This window comes from Lemur catta, chromosome 23 (genome assembly GCF_020740605.2).
Source record: "Lemur catta isolate mLemCat1 chromosome 23, mLemCat1.pri, whole genome shotgun sequence".
Classification (NCBI taxonomy): domain Eukaryota; kingdom Metazoa; phylum Chordata; class Mammalia; order Primates; family Lemuridae; genus Lemur; species Lemur catta.
In genome coordinates, this window is record NC_059150.1 from 2,047,327 (window position 1) to 2,053,344 (window position 6,018).

Here is a 6,018-nt window from a genome sequence, read left to right on the forward strand (position 1 = left end):
CCTGAATTTGCTGTATTCAATGTAACCCATGCCATGGGTTATACACACACTCACACACACACACACACACACACAGAATGTGTGTATATACACACACACAATGGAGTATTATTCAGCCTTTAAAAACCAGGAGATCCTGCCCCTGCCATTTATAACAACATGGATGAACCTGGAGGACAATATGCTAAGTGAAATAAGCCAGACACACAAAGAAAAATATTTCATGATCTCACTTATAGACGGAATCTTAAAAAGTTGAATAAATATAGACAGTAGAATGGTGGTTACCAGCGGTGAGGAGGTTGGGGAAATGGAGCAATGTTGGTCAGAGTACAAAGTTAACAGTTATGTAGAATAACTAAGTATAGAGGTCTAATGTACAGCATGATGACTATAATTAATAACACCATATTATACACTGGAAATTTACGAAAAGAGATTTCAGGTGCTCTCACCACAAAAAAGCAACTATGTGAGGAGTGAAGAGATGAGTATGTTAATTTGATTGACTGTATAATGATTTCACTATATGTATATCAAAACATTATGTTGTACACCTTAAATGTATACAATTTTTATTTTTAGAAAAATCCATTAGATTGGAGAACATGGATATCACTGGTGACCTCGACTCCCCAAGCACAATTTCAGTGGTGCTACGGGAACTGAAGTGCGATTGGAATGGGTTAAAGAGTCTATCTATGGATGAAGACAGTTGGATACAACGAATGTGGATAATATTTTTGATGAGTTTTGCTATAAAGGGGAACAGAAAAATGGAGCAGAAACTGGATGGGAAATGGGAGGTCAAGGGACTTTCTTATAATGAAAAAAAAAAAAAACCAAAAAAACATTGCAATGTTGTACACTGATTCAGTTAGAACGGAATTTTAAAGATGTGTGAGGGTGGAGGATGGGACAGTATCAGGAGCAGCATCCTCTTAGAGTTGCTGCTCTTAGACCAAATGACCCTGGTCTCAGGACGGTTTTTCCCACTTGGAGCACTTCTCTTGTTACACCTTGTTTCAGTAGCAAGAACATAAGACTCTGGTTGCTGGTTGCTGTTGACTTAATCTTAAAATGCCAACTTCTAAAGTATTACAGCATGCTTTCAATTTTATAACTTTGTAAACAATGTGTTTAACTGATGGATTTTTCCTGGCATGCTATTAGTCCTAGGGTTCATGACTGTGTTACAAATAGGAATGACGTGTGCTCCCTCTGTTCCATCAGGTGCCCTCGTACCATGAGAACATGTTAGAATGCAAAGACCCCTGAATTATCAAGTAGCAATGAAGTCGTCCTTCGGTACCCATGGGGGATGGGTTCCAGGACCCCGCAGATACCAAAATCTGCATATGCTCAAGTCCCTAATACAAAATGGCACAGTATTTGCATATAATCTATGCACATCCTCCCATTTTAATTCATCTCTAGATGACTTATAATTCCTAATATAATGTAAGTTCCATGTAAGTAGCTTTTATATTTTATCATTTATGAAATAAGAAAAAAGTCTACACGTTCAGTACAGACACCTTTTTCAGACATTTTCAATCTGTGTAAATTTCTAATAGAAAAATCCAGTTAGACAGTGTTACAGCTCTTTTAGAATTTGTCTAGCAGGTTTTCCGGTCCTCATCGGAAGAGCCCCCAAAAAACAAAGGAAAAATCAAGTCAGTTTTCTCTTGTTCTATTCATAATAAATAAATATAAGCATAAACTAAATTGACATTTTTAATAAATTATAGCTAGATTTATTTTTAAAACCACCTAAGCATTAGATCTATACAACAACATGAACATTGAATATTGCTATTAAAATGTAAAATAGTTGTTTTATACTTACTTTTGCCTGCAGAAGTGAAATAAATAATGCATTGTTTCTGTTCTCTCTCTCTCTCTCTCTCTCTCTCTCTCTGTTTTCTTTTTCTGTTAATGGAGTGTTAATTTTATCACATTCCACTTACATGTTTTAACAATTTTCACACTTTGCTAAGTACTCTGGTGAAAAAGTGAGCAATGTGCTCAACTTCACATTGCTAAAAATGACCTTAACATTTCTATTAATATTTCCTGAATATATTTTTTGAATATGTGACTTCTATCTTGTCTCATATTTTTGCTCACATGTTCTATGGTTTATGATTCATACGTGCCTGTGAAGACTAAAAACCAGCACCTGCCCATGTGCAGTAACAATTGGGGAATTAGCAGAGGGGTCACCCTAAGTTCATTCTCAGAAACAGTTTATTTGACTTCAGGTTACTGCCTTCATATAAGTCGGCATTTGGAACTGAGCAGCTGATAACTTGTACGTACACTGATCCTCTTGTTCTTAAAGCTAACTGTTTAGAAATGAGAAAGACATTCATAATAAAAAGCCTTCGAGGTAACCGTGAAGGCAAACCACCACATGAAGAAGGTGAGATTCAGCGCGTCTGAAGTACGTTCCGCATAGACACTTTCTGGGTGCTGAGCCTTAGGGGGACATTTTTACTTCGGGATGTTAAAACCAGGAACAGACCCCTTTCAGCATAACTTTAGGTTTCTCATGTCTTTTTTTAATTTGATAGTTTGTGCCTCAGCTTCATTGCAGACAACACAATGGGGAGTGGTCCTAGGTTTTAAGCTGTATCCTGACAATGCCATTGTCATATAATAGTCCTTGGGTGCAAGTTTCTCTTATTTTGCTTCTTATGATACATCCTTTCTGTAAAATATTTTGCTAGAAATCATAACACACTTCTTATTGTAGCACAGTAATTTATATTCAGCAAACATTTTAAAAATTGGTATCATTCAGTACCCATAATGTGTTAACTACACACAAATGATGTAATTTACTTTCATTAGGAGACCCCTACAATTCCTATTTTTCTCATGTTCTCGTTTTTTTTTTTAACCTCAAAATATAGAATTTGACTCCAAAGATATCTCCAATTTAAATTTAAAGTGATATATAATTAGAATTGTGTCTGGCAACAGGAACCAGGGAGTTGGCTGGGGCAAAGAAATAACAAATTCTTCCTTCCCTTGTTTTGTCCTAATTCCTTCCTTCCTCTGTCAAAAATCACAATGCACTCTTCAAAAACAACACATCATGAGTCAGAGCTCTCCTGTGTGTACTAGCATCGGCAAATGACACGGTTCAGTGCTGGTGCCCTGCCTGCTTATCTATTAACCTAATTGACAGCACCTATGACACGTGTCAGGGTGACTTCTCTCGGAATAGCTCATGATTTGAGCAAATTGCAAAGGATAAGAGAGGCAAAACCTAATCACTCCTGCTCCTTTATCTCCAGAAGAATAAAGCACTAGCTTGACTGTATGGGATCATGTCACAAACTCAAGAAGAAATAATTTGCAAGAAACCTACATGCAAGGAGGACACGCTTCCCAGGAAGGACAATAGAAGCATGTTAGCAAGGGCCTCCAATGTGGTCTCAGGACCAGGATACAGCTGTGTGACTCTCGACAAAGGAATTTTCAAAGAGTTCCTGGACAGTGATGACTACAATTACTCATCTAGAGGCAGGTGCACTAAAAAGGAGGAACGCTGTTAACTCCTAATATGGAGAATAAATATAAGGGTCCAAGAGAACAGGAGCGAGAGAATTATAGAAAGCAAGCTCAGATATGCATGGCAACGCTGATAAATTAGTAATATAGCCTCAGGCTTTTTGCCAAGAAAACTGCCAACACCATGGCTCAAATTGTCATGAGGCATGTTTAGTAGCGTGTCAAAAAAAAAAGTTACATTTCACCCCCCCTTATCTAGCAGAGGAGAAAAATAAATATATTAAAAACGCCCCGTTGTGATCTCACCCATAGATTATATGATACTTGCTATTTTTCACACACCATATATTTCTCAGTATACTACTAAGCATTTTCTGGGTCATAAAGATTGAGAATTTAATTAACTAAAAAAAAAGCCTATTAATCAATCCCTCTTTGAAAGGGGTCATGGAATGTCCCCCAATTAAAAGAAGAGGAGCCCAGATTGGTCCGTTGTCACTTTCGCATTCCCCGACACACATTTGCAAACAGCAAGACAGACCTCGCCACACATGAGCCAATCTACCTGGGAACTGTGGTAGGATAACACCTGGTGAACCCTGCAGGTATTGATGGTTCCTGTCAGTTCAAGCTCTGCAGACACTGTGCCTGTTCCAGAGATAATGGTGTGATTCCACTCCCCCGAATGTCCATTATAGGCATTTTACAAACTATTCATTTCGTCACTTATTTGACTAGTATTTATTGAGTGTTTATCATGTGCCAGGTCTTCGGAGATACCTTTGTTTACTGCTACTCAGGATAAATTTTGGAAGAATGTAAACTGCACATAAACCTAAAACCATGGTATAAATTTAAGGACGATAATGTGACAAGATCTAATTTTGCTTGTTACCACATCAGAAAAAAAAACTGACTAAAACCCTCAGATAAACCCCAAGTCTGGAAAACAAAGAGCTTTGATTAAAACATTAAGGTACCTCTTAGATTTCCAAACTTGCACCCATAGAGGCATCTTCCTAGTACCTATCTCTGATGTGGTCACAGAGCATAAAAAAAATGACAAGGCAAACTGGTCCAATTCATATGGTAAATTTTTGTTATCTCACATTAGCAAAACATGCTATATTCTATGGAGTTGCGAAATTTAAAAGGTGAGTTTTAATTGAGTATGTCTATTTTCCTTCTATCAGGTATCTGGGTGGTTTGGCAGTGTTCGCACTGGAGCTATGTTGAATCTGATCAAGGTGAGTCAACAGCACATGGAGTTCTTAGAGTCGGAGTTGGAAGCCACTGGATATGGCTTTGGTTTTCTCTTGCTTGGGCGGGAATAAATATATGGTCTTCTGTAGATGGCAAAATTGCATAAAATCAGATGAAAATAATTTGAAATTCTATGTGCTGAAAGAAGAATTTATCTGGATCATAAACATCCAGGAGTTAAATCATATTTTATATATATATATGTGCATATATATATACACATGTTGTTTTTGTCTTCCCACTATCTATTGCCACTTCTCTGATTCTTTATTTATGATAGAGTCGTTTATTCCCCATTTTTAGCCCATGTCATTTGCGGTGGTACTCACCCCAGACTGAGGCAAAAAGAATACTATGTCTGGTTCAGAGATGGAAAGGATCGTTAAAATCCATTAAGCATGAGCTTCAAGTTTGTTTATAACAGTCTACTGGCTTAGCAACTTCCTGTCCCACCTTGTCCTGGGAAATTCCTAATGTTTCAAAACCAAGTTTGAATTAGTAGTTTCAAAACTACTCCTACCACCCGCTGGGGGAAATATTGTCTCCAGTAGTTCTTCCTACATAAAGCTACCAGTGCCACTGCCATGTGCCCTGAGCAATCAGCTCTGCATCTCTTGAAAACTGATTGGCAAGAAGTCATGGGGGACCCAAAGGTAGTGAAATATAACAAGAGTAAACAAACATTTTTGCAATAAGAACAATAATAAACAAAACAAGGGTAATTTTTCTCCTTTTCTTCTATAACCCTTCTTCAAATCTCAAAAGACAAAAAAAAAAAATCAATCTAGCAAAACTCAGACTGATCCAAATTAATTTTACTCCACAGGAATGTAAGTCTAAGTTCAATTAAATAAGTGGTTATTAGGACTCTCTGTGCTGCGGGTCACTGGAAAAAAATCACTCAAGTTGAGGAATAAAAGGAAATCCCTGACTTTAGGTTGTTCTAGAATTTTAAAACTCAATTCCCAGGAAACTCAGCACTGCGTTCTTCCTGGAATATTTACTGAGTCAATGTAGCTGGTTAATATTTTCATTACGAAGGAGAAATTCAATACAAAGAAATCTCTCTGGACACTTTTATTGAAAAGAGGTGGACAAAGTTGGATCACAATCCACAGCAACACAGAGGAGGGCTACCCAAATCAGCCTGAGGTTTTCAGAAAGTGTTGTAGGATGAGAAAACTCCTGAACTGAGTTCTTTAGGGTAGGGAAACCTGATGTTGGATGAGGGGA

At 37.5% G+C, this 6,018-nt stretch overlaps 1 non-coding gene across 1 annotated transcript; it reads left to right on the plus strand.

Moving 5' to 3' along the window:
- The first annotated feature begins 1,592 nt into the window (after positions 1-1,592).
- LOC123627169 lies at positions 1,593-1,655 on the plus strand. Its single transcript, XR_006731171.1, has one exon. It is a non-coding gene; the product is annotated as a U7 small nuclear RNA (small nuclear RNA).
- Positions 1,656-6,018: the final 4,363 nt, after the last annotated feature.